This window comes from Saccopteryx leptura, chromosome 8, assembly GCF_036850995.1.
Source record: "Saccopteryx leptura isolate mSacLep1 chromosome 8, mSacLep1_pri_phased_curated, whole genome shotgun sequence".
Classification (NCBI taxonomy): Eukaryota; Metazoa; Chordata; class Mammalia; order Chiroptera; family Emballonuridae; genus Saccopteryx; species Saccopteryx leptura.
In genome coordinates this window covers 50,566,918-50,591,000 of record NC_089510.1, presented here as the reverse complement: position 1 = coordinate 50,591,000, position 24,083 = coordinate 50,566,918, and the positions used below count along the sequence as shown (strand labels likewise).

The window sequence follows — 24,083 nt, the reverse complement described above, 5'->3', positions numbered from 1 at the left end:
TAACAGTTAATGGCAAAACAAAATAGGTTATGGTAATAAACTGTCTTTTGATTAATTTAAATAAAGACCTATTTATATGAGTTTTGGAAGTACTTCAAGTACTTGTAGATTAAATTATGAGATGGAAGCATCTTACTGTGTGCAATTAAGAATGATACTTAACATTCACTCTATAGCTAGACTGCCTAGACTCAAATCTACTAGTTTTACAAATTATTAAAGTATTTATGCTTTAGTTTCCTCTTTTGTAAATTGGGAATATAATTATATGCCTCATGCAGTTTTTGTGACAATGCCCATCACATGCAGGAACATTTCCTGGTAAATGGTAAACTCAGAACAAAGATGATTGCTGTCACTTTTGTTTCAGAGTATTAAAACTGCTCATTTCTAAGACAAACAGTACTGTTTATTTAGTGTGTAACTTTAGCTGGTTTTTGTTGTTTTTTTTTTTTTGTATTTTTCTGAAGCTAGAAACGGGGAGAGACAGTCAGCCAGATTCCCGCATGCGCCCGACCGGGATCCACCCAGCACGCCCACCAGGGGCGATGCTCTGCCCACCAGGGGGCGATGCTCTGCCCCTCCGGGGTGTCACTCTGCCGTGACCAGAGCCACTCTAGTGCCTGGGGCAGAGGCCAAGGAGCCATCCCCAGCACCCGGGCCATCTTTTGCTCCAATGGAGCCTTGGCTGCAGGAGGGGAAGAGAGAGATAGAGAGGAAGGAGTGGGGGGGTGTGGAGAAGCAAATGGGCGCTTCTCCTATGTGCCCTGGCCGGGAATCGAACCCGGGTCCCCCACACGCCAGGCCGATGCTCTACCGCTGAGCCAACCGGCCAGGGCCACTTTAGCTGTTTTGATATAACTTAAACGTGTATATAACTACAAAAATGTGTTATTTTTCTTAATGCTAAAAATAATATTTGAAATATCATCCCATAGTTCTGCAATATTCAGAATGCATTTTAAACATCCTTGTTTGGTCATTCAGAGGAAAACAGAGTTAAATGGAGAATCCACGTTTAACATCCATGTTGGGGAACTGGCTCTCAGTGTCCATTCTGTTACAGCCATTCTGTATCGTAGAGTTTGAAAACTTAAAATTGTATGTTTCCTAGATTTCCTTGCAGATCGTGCAAGGATGAGAATTAGGTTTCACTATTTGAATGCACTAGTGTGTTATATACTATGTTTTAAAAATGAAAGCTAACATTTATTGAATATTTTAAATGCCAGGCATTTCATACAAATTTTTAAATTTAATCTTCACAACAACCCTGCAAGGTATGTGCTTTATTATCCTGATTTTGGAGATGAGGAAACTGAAACTCAGGGGAAAAGGGATTCAGAAAATTGTCCGATACTAGGAAAGTAGTATTCATGGAGGCAAGATTCTAATCATGATTTTCTCATTGTCTGTATACTTAAAAGCTGGGAGACAGGGTCACATAAATCACGTGGCAGGGTTTAGGAGTGGGTTGTGTAAAGCACAATGAGATCCAAGCCCTTTAGGGCCAATCATCGTCCACACTAACAAAGACTTCAGAAATCCCAGTTTTCCCAGGTGGAAAGGCAGAAATATCCCATGAAGAGTTAGCCAATGGGAGACTGAAGTCAAGGGCTCTATCCCTGCTGCACTACCTAATGTACTCTTATAAATAGGAAGAACTCTGAGGGCAACAGTTGGCACTAACAAGGACTTAGAATGAATTAGAAAATGGCCACTACTTTGGGGTACAAATTGCAATAATAAGCATCCTCTAGGTACACCAGTTAGGACAAGATGCTCCTTCTTCAGAAGTGATGCCTTATTCTACAGCTCACTGCTTGTCCAGAGGAATGTGGGATGGGCTCACAGTCGCCTTAGCCAGGTACAGAGTATATGGCAGCCTGACTGGTGGTGGATAGAGCTTCAACCTGAGACGCTGAGGACCCAGGATCGAAACCCTGATGTTTTCGGCTTGAGTGCGGGCTCATCTGGCTTGAGCACGGGCTTATCCAGCTTGAGTGTGGGGTTGCGGTCTTGAGCACGGGATCATTAACATGATCCAAGGTTGCTGGCATGAGCCCAAAGGTCACTGGCTTGGCTTGAGCCCCCTGGTCAAGGAACATATAAGAAGCAAAACTAAAATGACACCAACGATGAGTTGATACTTCTCATCTCTTTCCTTTCCTTGCTCTCTTGCTAAAAAAAAGGGGGCAGGGGGAGTAGATGGCAGAGCCCTGGGAATAGTAAAATTTGTTTCCTTAGCCAGGACCCCCTGCACTTGCTAAGCCAAAGATACTGCCTAGCTATTACCATCTCTTGTCGGCTATTTCATATGAATATTATTTCATTTCGGCTCGTAACTGGGCAGTATCAATTATTAGATTACTCAGCATGCTGGTCTCTTTCCCCCCTCCCCCCTCCATGCACTGTAATGACCAAATTTTCCTCAGGTACATTACCATTTATGGGGCAGCCCACGGTTTTTGGCCAAATATTTCTGTTTTCAATAGGGCTGATTGAAGGATTTAATTTTTGTGCTTAAATTTTAAAAATAAATGAAAATAAACTTGCTTTCTTTAAAACCTTTAAAAACCATGCTAAATGTTCAAGATAGATATGAACAGAACATTTAGAAAGAAATTTGGTCATAGCCCAGACTCAGTCATTCTGGAAATTTATAATAAAGAAATAATGCTAACTACAAAACAAACAAACAAACAAACAAACAAACAAACAAAAAAACCCCCAAAACCTCTATGGATAAAATTATTCACTATAGTGTTAGTTCTTATAGATAAAAATTGGGCATCAGCTATCCTTTAAAATTGAGCATAAAATTTTAGGTAAATTGTGGTATATAATCACATAACAGTATGATAACCTTTAAAAATGTTTCTGAAATGCTAAGTGAATTGAAATGTAAAATATATATGATGTGTTTGGTTAACTCTTGTTGCATAAAAAACCACTACAAATGTTACTGATGCAAAATAATAATCATTTGATTATGTTCACAGATTCTGTGGGCCATGATTTCGGGAGGCTAAGGCAAGGTGTCTGGGGCTTCAGCTGGGGATACTTGAATGGCTGGGGCTTGGAATCCTCTGGAGGCTTCTTCACTCACATGCCTAGGTTGGAATGAGGCAAAGGCTGAATTCAGTTGAGACAGTCAAGTGTGGCTTCTACAGGAGGCTTGGGCTCCTTCAAAGCATGACCTTTCAAAAAGTTGGCAATTAATTTGAAAATGAAATGGAAGCCATGTTTCCACTGCTTTGGTGTTACTGCAAGGGCGACTTTTACTTTATTTTGCTTTGAAAGCGGCTTTCCAATGTCCAGTCATAAGCTTTTTTGAATATCAAGAGCCAGTTGTAGTAGATTCCTGATCTTTTAACAATACACTCTTCAGTTCAACAATTGATTGGAAATAGTCTTCCGATTCTTTGCTTCTAACAGAAAGGAAAGATGTTTGCTCCTTTGGTGTCTGTTTGGTGGCCTCATTATGAAACTCATACCTATAGTCCAAGCTTAGTGTTTACTCCTCCAATATTTCAGTGATTTGATAAGCACCTAGTTTTTTGTATTAAATCACTTTCTGCATTAACACAGCTAGAATGGTTTCTGTTTCCTAGAACTGCTCCATGATTATAGTGGTACTTTAGCCCATGTATGGAGCTCTAGGTCATGCAGAGAAAAATCAACATTCTAAAAAATTCAATTGTAAAACAATAAGTACATTAAAGCAAAAGGAAAAATTGTTATTCTTTATTTTACAGAAAGAATCCCAAATTTTAAAAATCTACAAGTTTCTTTAAATGGGCTGATTCTATTATGCCTTTAAATAAAAATTTGATTTAACATGTTTAATTGTAGTAAGATATAAGTGATTTACTGAAAAAATGGCTTATTGAATACAATTGAAATTATTTTCAATATAGTCCTTGACAAAGCTTAATAGAAGAATATAAGTGAAGATTTAGTTGCATACTTCATAAACTAATCTGGTTAAACTCTTTAATACAGTGTACAATCCCCAGAAAGTGAAAAAGTAGATTATGCCTGTGCCGTACAGGATAATTCTATGGTGAAATAAATGTTGAACATAATGCTAAATCAAAATAAGCATTGGATTTTAAAAACTATGAAAATAAATGAAATAAAAAGCTGGTATTTAACCATAAAAATATACAACCGATATTAAATAATTAGTTAAAATGGTCGGAAACCCATAGTATTTTACCTTTGCTTACTTTTATAGTTTAGCAATAATTCTTTTTTCCCCTCCTCTCCTTTCTTAATCATTTATTATGTAACCCTAGTCTGAGGACAAGTTGGTTTGTTGATTGATTTAATGTTGGTTGTTTACTTGACTGCTTTGCTTAAGCAGGAAAAGAATTTATTAAAGGTCATTAGGCAGCTCAAACTCTCAGGAGAAACTTAAAGGTATGCTCAGCATCTTTGCAGCCCAAACCAATGCCCAACCACACTGGAGTTGAGTTATTTTTAGTTAAGATACCACTCTGCCAGTGACTCAGCATCAGTGATACTGGGGCCTGAGTACTAGGAGCTGTGCTACTGTGAGCCTGGTACAGGAGGACATCTCTGTCATCACACTCACCAAAACCGAGTTTTACCTAGTTTTTAATTTGTCTTTATTTCAGTGTTTTTGACTGTCAAACAAGAAATAGGCTATATATTTTGGTACTTTTATGCTCACCCTTTTGATGTTTTTAAAGCTATTTTTAGGACATTTTTTTTGAAGAATTTTAAGCTGGTGACCCAAAGGGACTGAATGACAGACTTCTCCTTTAATTCAGCTTTATTTTTATTCAGGCTTTAATCTGATTCTTCTGTAGCAAAGTTTTCATGGCTGTGATTTTCTTATCAAAGTTAAAATGCCTTGAATGAGTACAGATGTATACTTCAAATTTAATGTTGTTTATGAAATCCAAACTTTCAAAGAGCTTTTTCCTTTTCACTTCTCAATCGTTTCTTTTTTTTTTCAAGTTTAATTTCTATTGCATTTAACAACTATTTAAGTGGATTTAAAAAAACTATTTGGGACCAAATTTACAGTTTTAAGGAAAACAATCTTACTGAAAACATTGCTTTAGGCTTTGTCACTGATGACTGAATGTTTAACTTAGAATAACAATGTTTAATTAAATAGTTTCAACTTCATCAAGGCATAATTAACCTAAAAATTGTAAGTTATTTAAAGTATACATTGTGGTGATTTGATAAATGTATGCATTGTGAAATGTTTCCCACCATCTAGTTAATTAACACACCCATTACCTCACATATTTATTTATTTTGGTAAGAACATTCAAGTTCTACTGTATCAGCAAGTTTCAATTACATATATCAATGTTGTCAACTGTAGTCACCATGTTAAACATCAAATCCTCAGAACTTACTCATCTTATAACTAAAAGTTTGTACCCTTTTACAAACCTCTCTCCATTTTCCCTATGTAAGCCCCCAGTAGAAACCACTTTTCTACTGTTTCTGAGTTTGACTTTATTTTTAGGTTCTGCATATAATTGATGCCATGCAGTATTTGTCTTTCTGTCTAACTTATTTCACTTTCATAATGCCTTCAAGGTCCATCTGTATTAATACAAATGGCAAATTTCCATCTTTCTCATGGCAGAATAATCTTGTCTATATTATCCATTGTGATGTGTGTGTGTGTGTGTGTGTGTGTGTGTATCTCACATCTTTTTATCCATTCATCTGTTGATGGACATGGACATTTAGGTTGTTTCCATATCTTGGCTATTGTGAATAATGCTGAAATGAACATGGGAGTGCAGATATTTCTTTGATATCCTGTTTTTATTTCTTTTAGCTATATACACAGAAATGGAATTGCTGGATAATATGGTAGATCTATTGTTAATTTTTGAGGACTACACCAGTTTATATTCCTACCAATAGCATACAAGAGTTCCCTTTTCTCTACATCTTCACCAACACATTTCTTTTTGATGGTACCCATTCTAACAGGTGTAAGGTGATATCTCATTGTGGTTTAGATTTGCATTTTTCTAATGATTTGTGATACTGTGTACATTTTCATGTACCAGTTGGTCATTTGTGTATTTTCTTTGCAGAATTTAGTTTCTTTTCTTTTTTTTATTTTGGATTTTTCTGAAGTTGGAAATGGGGAGGCAGTCAGATAGACTCCTGCATGCACCCAACCGGGATCCACCCAGTATGCCCACCAGGGGGCGATGCTCTGCCCATTAGGGCGTCACTCTGTTGCAACCAGAGCCATTCTAGTGCCTGAGGCAGAGGCCACAGAGCTATCCTCAGCGCCCGGGCCAACTTTGCTCCAATGGAGCCCTGGCTGCGGGAGGGGAAGAGAGAGACAGAGAGGAAGGAGAGGGGGAGGGGTGGAGAAGCAGATGGGCGCTTCTCCTGTGCGCCCTGGCCGGGAATCGAACCTGGGACTCCTGCAGGCCAGGCCGACGTTCTACCACTGAGCCAACCGGTCAGGGCCCAGAATTCAGTTTCTTTGCCCATTTTAAAATTAGTATTTTTTTTTTGCTATTACGTTGTATGACTTTTTATGCTAACCTTCTCTCCTTTCATACAACACTGTATGACTTTTTATAAACAGGGTTAAAAGTAGGTTTACAGTTGTTCATATCGAAAATAATTCAATAATTAATAAATAATACAAAAATAAAAACTGTTTCACATACAACTGTAAACCTACTTTTGTCCCAGCCAGTATTTTGAATATTAATCTCTTAGCAGATATATGATTTGTAAATATTTTCTCCCATTCCATAGGTTACTTTTTCACTTTGTTGATGGTTTTCTTTGCTGTACAAAAGCCTTTTAAATTGATGTAAGTCCCACTTGTTAATTTTCGCTTTTGTTTCCCTTGCCTTTGATGTAAAATCCAAAAAATTAGTGCTTAGGCCTGTGTCAAGGAGCTTACCTCCTACTTTTTTTTCTAGGAGTTTTACTGTTTCAGGTCTTATATTCAAGTATTTAATCCATTTTTAGTCATTTTTTTGTGTATGCAGTATAGTGGTTCAGTTTTATTCGTTTGCATGTGGCTGTCCAGTTTTTTCAGCACCATTTATTGAAGAGACTATTTATTCTTATTGTATATTCTTGGCCCCTAAGTTGTAATTAATTGACCATATATGTGTGGGCTCTCTATTCTGTTCTATTGAGCTTTAGTGCCAATACTGTTTTGATTGCTATAGTTTTGTAATATAGTTTAAACCAGAAAGTGTGTGATGCTTTTAGGTTTGTTCTTCTTTCTCAGTATTGCTTTGGCTATTGGGGTCTTTGTGGTTTCATACAATTTTAGGATTTATTTTCTATTTCTGTAAAAACTGTCATGAGAATATTTTAATAGAAATTGCATTAAATCTGTAGATTGCTTTGGGTAGTATGAATATTTTAGCAATGTGAATTTCTCTAATTATGAGAATGAAATATCTTTACATTTATTTGTTTCTAATTTTTTTCATTAGTGTCTTATAGTTTTCAGTTTACAGATCTTTTACCTCCTTTGTTAGATTTATTCCTAGGTATTTGTTTTTGATGTAATTATAAATGTGATTTTCTTAATTACTCTTTCTAATATTCTGTTGTTAGTGTATAGAAATGCAACTGAATTTGTATATTGATTTTCTATCCTCCAACTTTTCCGAATTCATTTATATTTCTGTTTTTTGGTGGAATCTTTAGAGTTTTTTATATATGTCATTTGAAATAAAGGCAATTGTACTTTTTCCTTTCCATTTTGAATAACTTTTATTTCTTTTTTGCTTAAATTCTTTGGCTAGAACTTCTAGTACTATTTTGAATAAAAGTAGTGAGAGTAGCCATCCTTGTCCTGTTTCTGATATTAAAGGGAAAGCTTTCAGTTTTTCATTGCTAAGTATGATGTTAGGTGTGGGCTTCTCATGCATGGTCTTTATTACATATAGAGAAACCTCTATATCCACTCAACATAAGTAGATATTAAATTTTGTCAAACACTTTTTCTTCATCTATTGAGGTGATCATGTGATTTTTATCCTTATCTTTGTTAATGTATCACATTGATTTGCAGATGTTGAATCATCCTTCATCCATGGAATAAATCCCACTTGAACATAAAATCCTTTTAATGTGGCCCTGGCCGGTTGGCTCAGTGGTAGAGCGTCGGCCTGGCGTGCAGAAGTCCCGGGTTCGATTTCCGGCCAGGGCACACAGGAGAAGCGCCCATCTGCTTCTCCACCCCTCCCCCTCTCCTTCCTCTCTGTCTCTCTCTTCCCCTCCCGCAGCCGAGGCTCCACTGGAGCAAAGATGGCCCGGGCACTGGGGATGGCTCCTTGGCCTCTGCCCCAGGCGCTAGAGTGGCTCTGGTTGCAACAGAGTGATGCCCTGGAGGGGCAGAGCATCGCCCCCTGGTGGGCAAAGCGTCGCCCCCTGGTGGGCGTGCCGGGTGGATCTCAGTCAGGCGCATGCGAGAGTCTGTCTGACTGTCTCTCCCCGTTTCCGGCTTCAGAAAAATACAGAAAAAAAAAATCCTTTTAATGTACTGTAAAATTTGTATTGCTATTTTAATGTAGTAAATTTATTTTGTTGAGGAATTTTGCATCTCTGTTCATCATAGATATTTGGCCTATAATTTTCTTGGAGTGTCCTTGTCTCATTTTGGTACCAGGATAATGCTGTACTTAAAATGAGTGTAGAAATGTTTCCTTCTCTTCTATCTTTTGAGAAGAGTTGAGAAAAATTGGTATTGATTCTTTGAATTTTCGATGGAAATCACCAGTGAAGCCACCTGGCTCTGGACTTTCTTTTATTGAGAGGTTTTTGATTACTGATTCAATCTTACTTACTATCTCCTTACTAGTAATTGGTCTGTCCAGATTTTCTGTTTCTTCACAATTCAATCTTTGTATGGTTCTACAAATTGATCCATTTCTTCTAGGTTTTCAAGTTTGTTGGAGTGTAGTTGTTTATAGTAGCCTCTTATGATCCTTTGTATTTCTGAAGTATCAGTTGTAATGTCTCCTGCTTTTACTCTAGTTTTGAGTCCTCTTCTTTTCTTGGTAAATCTGACTTCAAGTTTGTCTGTTTATCTTTGCAGAAAACTAGCTGTTACTTTCATTCATCTTTACTGTGGTCTTTTTTTTCCTACTTTTTTCCCGCTACTGTCTTTTTGGTCTACATTTCACTCATTTCTGCTCTGATTTTTCCTTCCTTGTACCAATTTTGGGCTTCATTTGATATCTTTCTAATTCTTTGAAGTATATGTTTAAGGTCTTTCTTGTTTCTTTTTTTATTTTTAAATGGAGGAGGGGACAGAGAGAGGGACAAACACAGACATGCAGGAAGGGAGAGATATGAGAAGCATCAATTCTTTGTTGTGGCACCTTAGTTGTTCATTTATTGCTTTCTCATATGTGCCTTGACCTGGGGGCTCTAGCCGAGCCAGTGAACCCTTGCTTAAGCCAGCAACCTTGAGTTCAAGCCAGTGATGTTGGGCTTCAAGCCAGTGACATTTGGGCTTAAGCCAACAACCATGGAGTCATGTCTGTGCTCCCATGCTCAAGCTTGCAACCCCACACTCAAGCTGGTGCATCTGCACTCAAGTCAGATGAGCTTGTTCTCAAGCTGGTGACCTTGGGGTTTTGAACCTGGGTCCTCTATGTCCAGGTCAATGCTCTATCCACTGTGCCACCTCCTGGTAAGATTTCCTTGTTTCTTAATGTAGGTGTTTATCACTATAAACTTTCCTCTTAAAATTGCTTTACCTATATGCCATATGTTTTGGTATATTATATTTCCATATTCATTTCTCAGAAGATATTTTAAAATTTCTCTTTTAATTTATCCTTTAACCCACTGGTTGTTCAGTAGCATGCTGCTTAATCTCTATATATTTGTGAAATTTCCAGTTTTCTTCTTATAATTGATTTCTAGTGTTATATCATTGTAGTCAGAAAAGAAGCTTGATATAATTTCAATCTTATTACAGTCATTAAATCTTACTTTATGAGAATACACAGGATGATGTCAGAGTAATGGCAGTATGAGAGATATGATCTTTCCCCTTGAAATTTCAACAAATTGAACAACTATAATGCAGTGAAGAAACTCCAGCTAGGTTTGCAGGCATGCCTGAAAGATATATGCACCAAATAGATTAAAGGTGTGATAGGGTGAAAAGGGGGACAGAAGATAAAATTCATTTGCACTGGGCTTTGGAGATGAGAAGAGACAAACCTGGAGTGACTAGGTTTTTTTTCCTCTGCTGAACTATGGGGAAGTGGGAAGCTCAGGCTTTCTGGATTTTGTCTGAAGGGTACAAAGAGGGAAACTTGGAGTGACCGGGTCTGCTTCTGCCAGGAGGGCAGAGGGGGAGATAAACCAAAGCATCCAGAGCATGGGGTCGTGACCAGTGTTCTGGCAGTCTGCTTGCAGCCTGCACTCAGCAAAGACAGATAAATATAATGTGCAGCACCCCAGCCTCCCAGATCCTGCCTCCCTCACCATGCGGCATGGGGATTGGCAGAGACAAACTCCACAGCTAGCTCTCCAGAGCTACTCTCTCCCCTGAAGAACAGAGGTGCTCCATGTCCATCCCCAGGTCTGTTCAGACATGGGAAGGAGTGCTCAAAAGCCTGAGATCACCATTGCTAAAGATGTAAATCCAGAAAGCTGAAGCTGCAAAGCTGAAGCAGTAAGGCTGAAGCCTTAAAGCCCTCACAACATGCCCGCCCAACAGAACTGCAGTCCTGCTACATCATTGCCACAGCAACATCTCAGCAGAGGACAGCCCAGGAACTTCATAAAGCTAAAACTTGTAATACAGCAACACCTATTGGAAGAAACCTCTCAAAACTAAAATTTATTTCTCCTTTTTCCCCTTTATTCTCTTTTTCTTCTTCTTACTCTATTTTGCATTTATTCTTTTAAATTTCATTTTCTTTCATTTTTATATTTCTTATTCTCATTTACTGTGAGTGTTTTGTTTTTGATTTTTTTGGTTTGTTTTCAATTATTTTTCTGTGGTTTTTCTTTACCTGTTATAATTTTTAAAACTTTTATACTTTTTATTTTAATTTTTCATTTTTGTTAGTTTTTTCTTCTTTTGGTTCTTAATAATACACTTTCAGATGCCATCAAGGAAGAAGAAATTGAATACCATGGCTACACAAGACGAAGATATAGTTCAGAAAGAAAATAAAAAATCTCCAGAAAATATCTCAATCACATAAAAACCTTGAATTAAATGATAGAGAATTCAAAATTGAAGTTCTTAAAATACTCAATGAGGTGAGAGAAGACATCAATAGGCAACTTAATGAGCTCAAAAAACAAATTAATGAACAAAATGAATGCATCACCAAGGAGATTGAGCTTTAAAAACAGAGATGAAGAACTCAGTACATGAATTCAAGACTGAGGTAGCAAGTTTAGCTAATAGAAAAAGCCAGATAGAGAAAAGAATCAGTGACATCAAAGACAGGCAACTAAAGATGCTACAAAGAGAAGAGGCGCCCTGGCCGGTTGGCTCAGCGGTAGAGCGTCGGCCTAGCGTGCGGAGGACCCGGGTTCGATTCCTGGCCAGGGCACAAAGGAGAAGCGCCCATTTGCTTCTCCACCCCTCCGCCGCGCCTTCCTCTCTGTCTTTCTCTTCCCCTCCCGCAGCCAAGGCTCCATTGGAGCAAAGATGGCCCGGGCGCTGGGGATGGCTCTGTGGCCTCTGCCTCAGGCGCTAGAGTGGCTCTGGTCGCAATATGGCGACGCCCAGGATGGGCAGAGCATCGCCCCCTGGTGGGCAGAGCCTCGCCCCTGGTGGGCGTGCCGGGTGGATCCCGGTCGGGCGCATGCGGGAGTCTGTCTGACTGTCTCTCCCCGTTTCCAGCTTAAGAAAAATGAAAAGAAAAAAAAAAAAAAAAAGAGAAGAGGAGATAAATTCACAAATTCAGAAAACAGAAAGCTCTATAAGTCTGACTCCATCAGAAAAAGCAATATAAAAATAATGAGCATATCAGACGAAGAAGAGAGGGAAAAGGGAATGGAGGGCCTATTCAAACAAATAATGGGTGAAAATTTCTGAGGTCTGTGGAGAGAGTTAGAGCCTTGATTCCAAGAAGCAAACAGAATGATGAGTTACTACAACTCTAACAGACCTACTCTAAGGCATATCATAATAAAATTGTCAAAAATCAATGAAAAAGAAAGAATCTTCATGGTAGCTAGGGAAAAGAATATAATGTATAAAGGAAAATCTATTAGGTTGTCATCAGACTTCGCAGCAGAAAGTCTACAGGCCAGAAGAGAGTGGACCCAGACATTCAAAATACTGAAAGAGAGGAATTACCAGCCATTGATACTATATCCTTCAAAGTTATTCTTCAAAAATGAAGGAGAAATGAAAAATTTTACAGACATACAAAAGCTAAGGAAATTTAGCACCAGAAAAACCCCATTTCAGGAAATACTCAAGGGGGTTATTCTACCAGACACAAAAAACAAAACAAATCAAAACTACAGGTAGAAGTCCCAACAAAGTTAAACTAAAAACAATAATAATCTGTGACAACAATTACATAAAATGGGAGAGTATAAAAATATGCAGTAGCAAAGAAGATGAAATGCAGAAGCACTCATAAGACAAAAGACTCTTGTACATATGATAAATTTTCTCTTAATAACCTAATGATAACCATCCACAGAAATGACACTACTGAAAGATACAACTTAAAAAAAAGAAGAAATGGGAAAGAAGTATTGAATACTACCACAATAAAACAATTGAAACAAAAAAGAGAAGAACCAAACAAGACACAGAGCTATCAGAAAACAAAACATAAAATGGCTATAGGAACTCCTCAAGTGTTAATAATTACCCTGAATGTACATGGGCTGAACTCACCAATAAAGAGGCAGATGATCAAAAAGCAAAACCCAACCGTATGCTGCTGTCAAGGACACATCTGAGCTGCAAGGACAAAAGTAGACTCAAAGTGAAAGTTTGGAAAACAATTTTCCAAGCAAATAACCTCCAAAAGAAAGCAGATGTAGCCCTACTCATATCTGACAATGCTGACTTCAAGACAACAAAGGTAACCAGAGACAAAGATGGACATTTCATTATGATAAAGGGGACTGTATCAAGAAGATGACATAACACTGATGAATATATATGCACCAAAAGAGGGATCACCAAAATATATGACATCTACTAACTAATCTAAAACTAGAAATAGACAAAAACACAATTATACTTGGAGATCCCAACACACCATTGATGGCTTTAGATAGATCATCCAAATAAAAATAAATATCAGTTTTAAATGACACTCTGGACCAAATGGACATATTAGACATATGTAGGACATTTCATCCCAAAATATCAGATTGTACATTCTTCTCCAGTGCGCATGGAACATTCTCAAGGATATAAGTTGGGCCATGAAACTAACATCAACAAATTCAGGAAGATTGAAATAATACCAAGCATATTTTCTGATCATAAGGTTTTGAAATTAGAATTCAACTGCAAAAAGGAAGTAAAGAAACCCACAAAAATTTGGAAATTAAACAACATACTTGTACCTCTAAAAAATGGCTGGGTCGAGGAATAAATAAAAGCAGAGATCAAAAGACATATAGAGACAAATGAAAATGACAACATGAAATGCAGAGATGCAGCAAAAGTAGTCATAAGAGGAAAGCTTATATCATTACAGGTGTAATTTAAGACACAAGAGAGATCCCAAGTAAACTACCTAACATCACACCTTAAGAAACTAGAAAAAGAAGAACAAAGGCAATCCAAAATCAGCAGAAGAAAGGAAATAGTGAAAATTAGAACAGAACTAAATGAAATAGAGAATAAAAAAAGTATAGAAAAATTAATACAACAAAGAACTGGTTCTTTGAAAAGATCAATGAAATCTACAAGGCTAGATTCACTAAGGAAAAAAGAGGAAGGACTCATATACACAAAATCCAAAATAAAAGAGGAGAAATTACCACAGACATCATAGATATACAAAGGATCACAGTAGAATACTATGAAAGATTATATGCCACCAAATTCAACAATTTAGAGAAAATGGATAAATATTCCTAGAATGATACAATCTTCCTAGACTGAGTCACAAAGAAGTGAAAAATCTAAGTAGACCTATAAACAGGGGGGAAATAGAAACAACTATCAAAAACCTCCCCCTAAACAAAAATCCAGGGCCAGATGGCTACACTAGGGAATTCTATCAAACATTCAAAGTTTTGGTACCTATCGTTCTCAAAGTCTTCCCAAAAATAAAAGAAGCAGTACTCCCCAACACATTTTATGAGGCCAACATAACCCTCATACCAAAACCTGGCAAGGAAAAGACAAAAAAAATTACAAACCAATATCTCTAATGAATACACATGGAAAAATCTTAAACAAAGTACAAGCAATTTGAATACAACACATTAAAAAAATAATACATCATGATCAAGTGGGATTCATTCCCAGAGCACTGGAGTGGTTCAACATATGGAAATTGATCAACATAATACACAACATCAACAAAACAAAGAACAAAAATAATCATATAATCCTATCAGTAGATGCAGAAAATGTATTCAATAAGATTCAACATCCCTTTATGTTTAGAACACTCAATAAAATCACAATCAAAGGAAAGTATCTCCACATAATAAAGGCCATATATGACAAACTATCAGCTAATATTATACTAAATGGTGAAAAAGTGAAGACTTTTCCTCTAAAATCAGGAAGAAGACAAGGCTGCCAACTCTCTCTACTCTTATTCAACATAGTTCTGAAAGTTTTAGACAGAGCGATCAGGCAAGATTAAAAAATAAAAGGCATCCATACTGGGAAAGAAGAAGTAAAGGTATAACTTTTTGCAGATGACATGATCCTGTATTTAGAAAAACCCAAAGACTCCACCAAAAAACTATTAGAAATAATAAACCAATACTGAATGTTTCAGTATACAGAATCAATATACAAAAGTCCACTGCTTTCCTATATGTCAATGATGAAACACTGGAACATGAACTGAAAAAACAATTCCTTTTACAACTGCAACAAAAATAATAAACTTAACAAAGGATACATATATACAAGATACATATATACAATGGTACAACAAAGGTACATATATACAATGGAATACCACTCAGCCATAAGAAATGATGACATACTGACATTTACAACAACATGGATGGACCTTGAGAACATTATACTGAGTGAAATAAGTAAATCAGAAAAAGCTAAGAACTGTATGATTTCACACATAAGTGGATATAAAACTGAGACTTGTGGACACAGATAACAGTGAAGTGGTTACCAGGGGGAGGAGGACAGGAGGAGGGGGATTTGGAAGAGGGGGTGAGGGGAAGGGTGAAAAGAGGGATAAATATAAGGTGACAGAAGATGATTTGACTTCAGGTGATCGGTATATGATGCAATCAACAGTTCAAATGCTACAGAAACGTTTACCTGAAACCTATGTATTCTTATTGATCAATGACACCCTATTAATGTAAATTTTCTAAATAAAATTTAAAAATTAAAAAAAATGTTATAAAGCAAATTTTCATGAATTTGTCAATTACTTCATAAAACACTAACTACTTAGGGGTTCTAACTACATAAGCGTCAATTTATGAGATTTTTACTGTTACTAATATCTTTAGATAGATGAGTGTTATTAATTTGCGCTTGAGATTACCCCCTATACCAGGGGTCCCCAAACTACGGCCCGCGGTCTGCATGCGGCCCCCTGAGGCCATTTATCCGGCCCCTGCCGCACTTCCAGAGGGGGCACCTCTTTCATTGGTGGTCAGTGAGAGGAGCATAGTTCCCACTGAAATACTGGTCAGTTTGTTGATTTAAATTTACTTGTTCTTTATTTTAAATATTGTATTTGTTCCTGTTTTGTTTTTGTACCTTAAAATAAGGTATGTGCAGTGTTTATAGGGATTTATTCATAGTTTTTTTATAGTCTGGCCCTCCAATGGTCTGAGGGACAGTGAACTGGCCCCCTGTATAAAAAGTTTGGGGACCCCTGCCCTATACTGCAGCTCTACATTTCTAATTGGTTAACATAACAAGTCCCTGTAGCAACTCAAACTCATTTTTCTTTCCTCTCAATCAGGTATCCTCCATGAGAGCTATTCTCAACATTCTGTAGTTGTCCTTGCCTCTTCTTATGCCCTCTTCCCAGTACCTTCAGTTGTAAAATCTCCTATAGTAATTCCTTCTCTCCTCCAGTTCATTTTCTTTGTTGTTATCTAACTTCAGGCTATCATTTGGTCTACTGCAATAGCTTCCTAAACACCTTCCTCCTTCATTAATAGATTATACACTATTTGGTATTTTTCCTAAAGCATGTTATAAGCAACTTAAGGTATATATTTACCTTAAGGTTTTACATTGGAAGAATTAACATACAGGCAGCCATTTATCCTCTTTCAGAGCCTTATAATTTTTTTTTCTGGAAATTTGTGGGAAACAGTTTTTTTTTTAAATTTAAGTGAAAAGAGGGGAGATAGACTTCACATGTACCCTGACTGGGATCCACCTGGTGACCCCCATCTGGGGCCAATGCTTGCAACTGAGCTATTTTTAGCTCCTGAGGTAGAGGCTTTAGGGAGCCATTCTCAGCACCGAGAGAGAGGAGCTTGAATCAATTGAGCCATGGCTGTGGGGGGGTGGGGGGGGAGAGAGAGAGAGAGAGAGAGAGAGAGAGAGAGAGAGAGAGAGAGAGAAAGAGAAAAGGGGGAGGGGTAGAGAAGCAGAAGAAGCAGATGGTCATTTCCCTTGTGTATCCTGACCTGGAATTGAACCTGGGACTTCCACATGCCAGGTGAACGCTCTACCACTGAGACAACCAGCTAGGGCTGGAAACAATTTTTAAAAATAATACTACATTGATTACATATTTAGAAATAGAGATTTAATAAAATTTTATTGTGAATCCTTTTAAGTGCAAGATATCCTTTAGTAAAGTAACAAGCACTTGACTATTTTATATTTTATATATCTCTGAGTTTTCATAATTCATCTTTGTTTAAAGTATGTATGAAAATAGTGAGAATAAAACAATTGAAAAGGGGATAATTGGAGACTTACTTAGCAAGACTGACATAGGTATAAATTATTTATTAACATGTTTATTAATAACAACCATGCCTAACAGACTTCAAGATCAGAATTATAACTAAGATTTCTTTACGACTTCTAAAAATATAAAAATGGGCTAGAAATTTTCTTTCTTTTTTATTTTTCCTTTTCAACAATCTAGAAAAAATATTCTGATTGTAGAAATGTGAATACAGGAATGCGCGTGTTCTCTAAGGAAAAAAGTTATTTAAAAAATGGTCTTCATTTGATGTTTGTCAGAGTATATACTACACAAAATAATAGGTAGTTATAAGATTATAAACTTTGCAATGACATATATTTGATTTAAATTCAATTTTGCTACTAGTTGTGTGGCTATAGACAAATGTAAAATTTTCATAGCCATAAGTTATTCATTTGTAAAGTGGGAACAATATCACCTACCTTATCTCAAATAATATGTACATATCAGATCACATAGTGTCTGACACATAGTAGATGTGTCAGATACTCTAACATTAAGTACACTATAAAATACTAATTGACTTCATAATTTATTTATTGAACTAATAATATTTAGCTAATGATAATTAGTTTACTATGTTAGAGCTTTGCATTTTAAAAATACTAAAATTTAAATTCAATAAAAAGAAAAAATTAAAAGCTACTATAATGCCAGTAATAAAATACAAAACAAAAAATAAGAATACTATAATTATCTAATTTAAACAAATCCTTAGAGTATTTTTATGTGATCAGCTTTTAAATTTAATGAACTACTTATCTAACAGTTGTTTAATTTAGATACAATGAGATGAATTATGTGACCATGTGCTCCATAAACTCTGAATACTATGTTCTGTGATCTAGGTTCAAACTTTAATCTACCATTTATTAACAGCATATGTGGAAACAGGTTTGTAAATTCTTAAGAATAATGCAAAACCAGTTATTGTATTTCTGTTACTTTAACTGTGATATTAGTAGAATTTAATGCTATAGTTTTAAGTCAGAATAAAGGTGATTTGAAAAAAGGCAATTAAATAAAATTTCACAAAAGAAAAACCATGCTGGAACAAGCAGATAAAAGTTCTAAAACAAAAATATATGAAAGCCTATTTAATAAAGCTTTATTTATTTCAGAGTTACAATCATGAAAAAAGTAAACTAAAGTGAATCAAATTTTCTATAACTTCTCTAGAATAAAAAAAATGACCAAATTCCATTCTTTTATATATCAGATTTTTTAAAAGTACCGTTACTTCTAAATGATAGTAATATAAAAGTAGAAAAACTAATTCCAGAAAAACAATGCACTTTTACATGATAACAGTCACAACAGACCCATATGCGTGACTATTTAATGTTTAAAAACATTTTCATGATAAAAAGAAAATGAAACATTATATACCTTGGTGTGTAATGATTTATAAAACATAATTTTGTAAAATGATTATTAAACAAAATGTTGAATGCTGCCAACAGAACTGTATGGTGATTTTTAGAAAGCTTTTTTGGAAAGACACCAAACACTGCCATCTAGAAAACTTGTGTTATTCATGGACTGGTTGGTAAAAATGTTCAGCCAAATGAATGTAAGAAAACTTAAAAATTGTTGGCTTTTGCCTACCGTACCAAGATCAGCCTTAAGATCTGTTGGCAGACTTAACTTTCTTGATCCCTTGACTGAAACAACAGAAAAAGGAAAAAGGTAGTTGTTAATTATAAAATTAAAGAGGTGTGTGGGGGAACAGTATGTTTTACAGTATATTATTAACATCCTGATAAACATTACATTTAGTGAGCATGTATAGAAGCAGAAATATTGTTCAATGTTAGTTCATTGCCACTTAGTAGTAAATACTTACTATGCACACTGAAACATGAGAAAAGTAATTGTCCTTACATTAAATATTTAAGTGTATCTATGCATACTTTTTTTTCACATGTAGTATGAGGAGTGATTTCTTATATAATTTGGAAAGAACCAAAAATAAATTTTAGATGAATCTAATAGGTTAAGACATATTGCATTAAATAAATTAGGTAGTAAAAATAATGACAACGGTAAAAACTGATGAACTTTGCAATGTTTTTGAAATAGAAAGAAAATTCCGTTATAGAGGTATATGAGGTAGTTAAAGAAACTTTACCATGCCTATGGCAGGTAAAACGACTTCACTATTGAACACTATAATGTTAAATTCAGTAGATTAAAAAATCCTGAAAATACAAAATATTTTAAAATAAACTTAATTATGTTATCATAAAATGTTTGAATAAATCAAAATAACTCCAGCAATTTATCAAAAAACATTACTTATTTATCTATTAAAAATTTTACATTGGCCATCTCATAAAAATATTTAACTGTAATGCATTAGGGCAAATCATATTAGAGATTTTTTCTGTCAATACTTTAAGACTCATATTGATACTAACAATTAACTTTCTAATGACTAATATTTTACAACAGTAAAGTTATTTTAAAATAAAGATGCCAAATGATATAGTAGAAAGAATATTCAATTTAAAATGAGAAAACATGGCTAACAAATTTCTGAATTGTTACCACCTAGATAAGCAGCTTTGAAAAAAATCACTTTATCAATTTGCAGCTTAGTTTTCTTTTATGTCAGCTAATATTCTTGAGACTATCTCTAATGTTTCAGCTGGCATATGATTGAAATACATTTTATAATAGACTTTATAAAACCTATAATATAATATAAATCCAAATGTACTTTTTGTGTGTCATAAAATATTACTCGTCTTTTGATTTTATCCAACCATTTAAAATTTTAAAACCCATTCTTAATTTATAAGTTACACCAAAATACATGGCAAGCTGCATTTAGTCTATGGGCTGTCATTTGCTAACTATAATATGCCATCCTAAGCTACTTATGAAAAGACCCTAAGTACTATTATTCTAGTAAATATAATAGCAGCAGGCACTTTTCTTTTTGAAAAGACATTAGGAAATAATTCAAGATTAAGGGGAAATAAATAAATCAAGTTTTAGTAATTTGGGTTTAGAATAAACAACACAAACAAAAAGATGTTACTTATATCAAAACATGGCAAACTATATAAGTATATGTAATAATTACGCCTTAGAAGAGGTTACAAATAAAGTATAGTTAAAAAATTCTTCATAATGCAGATGAGCTAAGGGAGTGAAATATTTACCATTTAAAATAATCTTTTTGATTTTTTAAATAAAAATAAATTCTTTATAATTTAAAGATTTGTTTTATAATTTCTTTTTTGTTTCTATTTTGGTTTTATATAAAGTACTTCAACATATCTATATAGTATTAATTATTTCAAAAGTGGATTACAAAGGTGCTTTTAAAAAGAGGCCAGAGTTCCTGCCTATTGGTCAATAAGCCCAGATGCATACAGCAGGACAGTGACCACGGTGTCAGATGCCCTCCCACTCCTCACTATTGTAATGAAAAATTCACCTTCTATGTCTAGTATCTAATTTACTCTGGCTCTCAAGTCTGGTCCAGTTTTAGGGATTCCCACCTCTACTTTGCCACTTAGTTCTCTGGCTTCCTTTAGACTACTTCCTACCAGGAAACTGGGGTTCCCACACAAACTCCATCCTCAGTGTGTTACAGGGAGGGAAAGGGAACGGTTAGATTGTGGGATTAAATAGGGAACTTCTTTAATAACAATGTTAATAAAAGTCCTCTGTTATTTATGCATGGAATGATCCTCTTCTTCCCTAGTTCAACTAGTAAACTCCTACTCATTCTTCAAGGCAGCTCAAAAAATCACCTATGTGAAGGCAGACTCAAACTTAAGCCTTCATCTGATGCTATTTTCTTAATGTTCAGAGCACCTGTGCACATCTCCTTATACCTAACACATTGTATTATGCTTGCTTTTTTTTTTCACTCTGTCTACTACCCACTAACATCCTGGAACTTGGGAGTTCTCCAAAGATAGGGATTGCATTCTCACTGCCTAATAAAATATTGACATAGAATCAGTATACAGTAAGTGTTTCCTCAATGAATGTTGGGGGAAAAAACTGGTAAAGCCAGAAGGTGGGGTGAAGGGTTATTCTGAAGAGGGCTAAGCAGAGGGAGAAAGTATGTTCAGATGTAATATGTTACACATCAACATTTGAGAAATTGGGATTGGAAGATATATGAGGCAAGAGGGATTAAGAGGGAAATAGTCTTGGAAATGTATAGAATGAAAACAATACATATTAATCTTTGCAATGTGCCCCTTAGGATTGCAGCTCTGAATTTCTTTATTTTTACTGTTATCTAAGCTAAGCATAACTACCACTATAATTTCATAGTATTAGCCAAAGGGAAGAAAATGAGAAATCCAGACTTCTCACTACTCACTGGCTTACCACACTGCACAGAAAAGATGGAAAATCCTGGCTCTAAGAAATCTTAGCGGTCTAGACAAATATTCCCTCAGTCTAAGTATTTCTTTTATAACATTCTTGACATCCTGTTAGAACAGTTCCACAACAGAAACCTTCAAAGGTATTTAAAAAAACATCCATTTTGGGATTTGCTATAATTGCTACAGGATTTCCCTTTTGAGCTTAAACTGCTTTCCATGATCACTTACCAACGTGTCCCAGTTCTAACCTCTGGAGCAGTAAGAAGTAACTGATTCATGCTCTCACATGCCAGATCTTCAAGTACCTGCAGAGACTTAGGGGCCGCCTCCAGGTACTCTCAGTAAGTAGATCAGCAGAAATTTTATTTTAAAAAATGTGGCAGGTGATACTGATGCCAATAGAGGCTGGCAGATCACATTTTGAGAAATAATATTTTACGGTTTTATGAACATTAACCAACCTATGGGATTTTTTTACTGAGGACCTTTCAACACAAAGTATGCTCAGAGGTGCACCTCAGATTCTCCATACTAGACATGCCATATTTCCTTGTTGTTCTTAGTTGTTAAATTAGATATAGATACAGATACTAATATCACTTTGCTGAGCTTAAGGTTATTATGATTATGTGTGTGTGTGTGTGTGTGTGTGTGTGTGTGTGTATAATAACATATAATTAACAGGTACTTTTTTGAGTAATTAAAAATTTTTTCATCATATCTGCATTTGATCTTCCATTTTGTAATGAGGAGTAGGAGGTGGTAGTTACAATGACAGTAATGTCCCTATCAGAACAGGCTAGATGCTTTTTTCCTCTCTGTAAAGATCCACAAAGACTTTGCTTTTCTCTCAGACAGGTTTCCTGGTATCTGATGAAGCAAAGCACAATGATCAAGAAAGAACACAGGTAAGCTGATTTCAAATCATGACTCAACTATTTGCCAGCTGAGTGACCCTGGGTTAGTAGTTACTTAATCTCAGGAAGATTATGTTTCTCTTCCTCTGTAAAGTGGAAAAGAATAATAGTCCTCCCTACATAGGAATTGTGTCAGTATTAATTAAGGGAATATGTAAAGTACTGAGCATGGTATGGTACATAATGACCACTCAATATTAGTTATTATTTTTATTATCAAACTTAGTTGGAAAAGATTGTCATTCTACTATATTCTAGATAAACAATGACTTTTTGGGCAACATACCTTATTAAAATAGAGTGCATAGGATTGAACATAGCACGCTTGATAAGGCCTCCTATTATATATAGCACTACTGTTTCTTTTCTCTGCACAATAGTACTTCCTAAGAATCCACTGTCTTTTTAAGAATGACATCCCACACTTGATTTATAATGGGCTTATTCTCTAAAAAAATCTCTTTGAGTCATGTGTGCATCATCACATAGAATAGTATATTTCATCCTTCACACCATGAAAAACTGACTATCTTGACTCACAGGCAATAACACAACAAGCAGTACCACAGGGAATCCAGCTGTGGGGTAGGGGATATAGCCTCAGCAAGTGTTTGATTTCTTAAGATCATAGCCCTGTCAGATTCTGGGCAAATTCTCACAAAATTCTTGTTACTTTAACATGTGGTAGCATACATTTTTGAAAATAAAAAAAAAATTAAAAGCAGAGAAAATAATTCATAACTGTACACTAAGAAAGTGAATTTTATGTTATATAAATATATCTCAATAAATCTGAATTAAAGAAAAAAAAAACGTTTGAAGGAAAACATCCCCAAAGATAGAGTTAATCACTTACCTAATTATATCTACTACCTTCTGGCTTACCAAAAATTGTTAGGAAGAATGGCATAAGTGACTAAAGGCAATGTAAATGAGAGAAAGGACTGGCTGATGGCAAAATCCATAATATTTATCTATGATTTTAGGTCTAAAGATCAGGTGGTGGCCAACCAAGTCTTACAATAGCACCAGATTACAAACCTTTGCAGGACTGTCGCCATGCCTAGATTTTCTGCCTCCCAAACTCAGGTTGTTACAGTAATGAGTCAGGGTGGTTTGGTGGTTTACCATAGCTATGCCAGAATATCCTCAGCCTTATCATTGATTTTCAACTCTAAATAGAGACAGATCTTCAGGCATTACAACAGGGTTTTACCTGATTTTACCTAGGGGGCTTTATGTATCTTGTTCCTATCACCTAGTTCAATCACTTGTATATTCGTATGCCCTTTTTCTAACATCTAATTCAATTCAAAGTCAATAGACAGTTCAGCCTTGCTCAACAGAGGGATTTTGTATTGGCTTCAAATAAGTCTCAGTCAGATCCTTGATTCCATATTTGAATCAAAATTTTAGGAAAAGAGTGACTCTGAATAAGTCAGAATATGGATACTGCTTTAATGACAAATAATATAAAAAGTGAGGTTCAAAGCTCCTAATTCAAAGCTTCTGATTAGTTGTTTTTATTTGTTTGTTTGGTTTTTGAGAGAAAGAGACACACCAAACAGAAGAGAGATGAAAAGCATCAACTTGTAGTTGCGTCACTTTAGTTGTTCATTGATTGCTTCTCCTATGTGCCTTGACCCAGGGGCTCAAGCCAAGCCAGTGACCTTGGA

At 35.6% G+C, this 24,083-nt stretch overlaps 1 protein-coding gene and 1 pseudogene across 4 annotated transcripts in view; both read right to left on the bottom strand.

The window, feature by feature from the left end:
* STXBP5L (syntaxin binding protein 5L) overlaps nucleotides 1–24,083 on the bottom strand; it is a 351,861-nt gene that overhangs the window by 42,975 nt on the left and 284,803 nt on the right. The window lies entirely within an intron of this gene.
* LOC136380267 (U6atac minor spliceosomal RNA) lies at nucleotides 6,558–6,589 on the bottom strand (annotated as a pseudogene).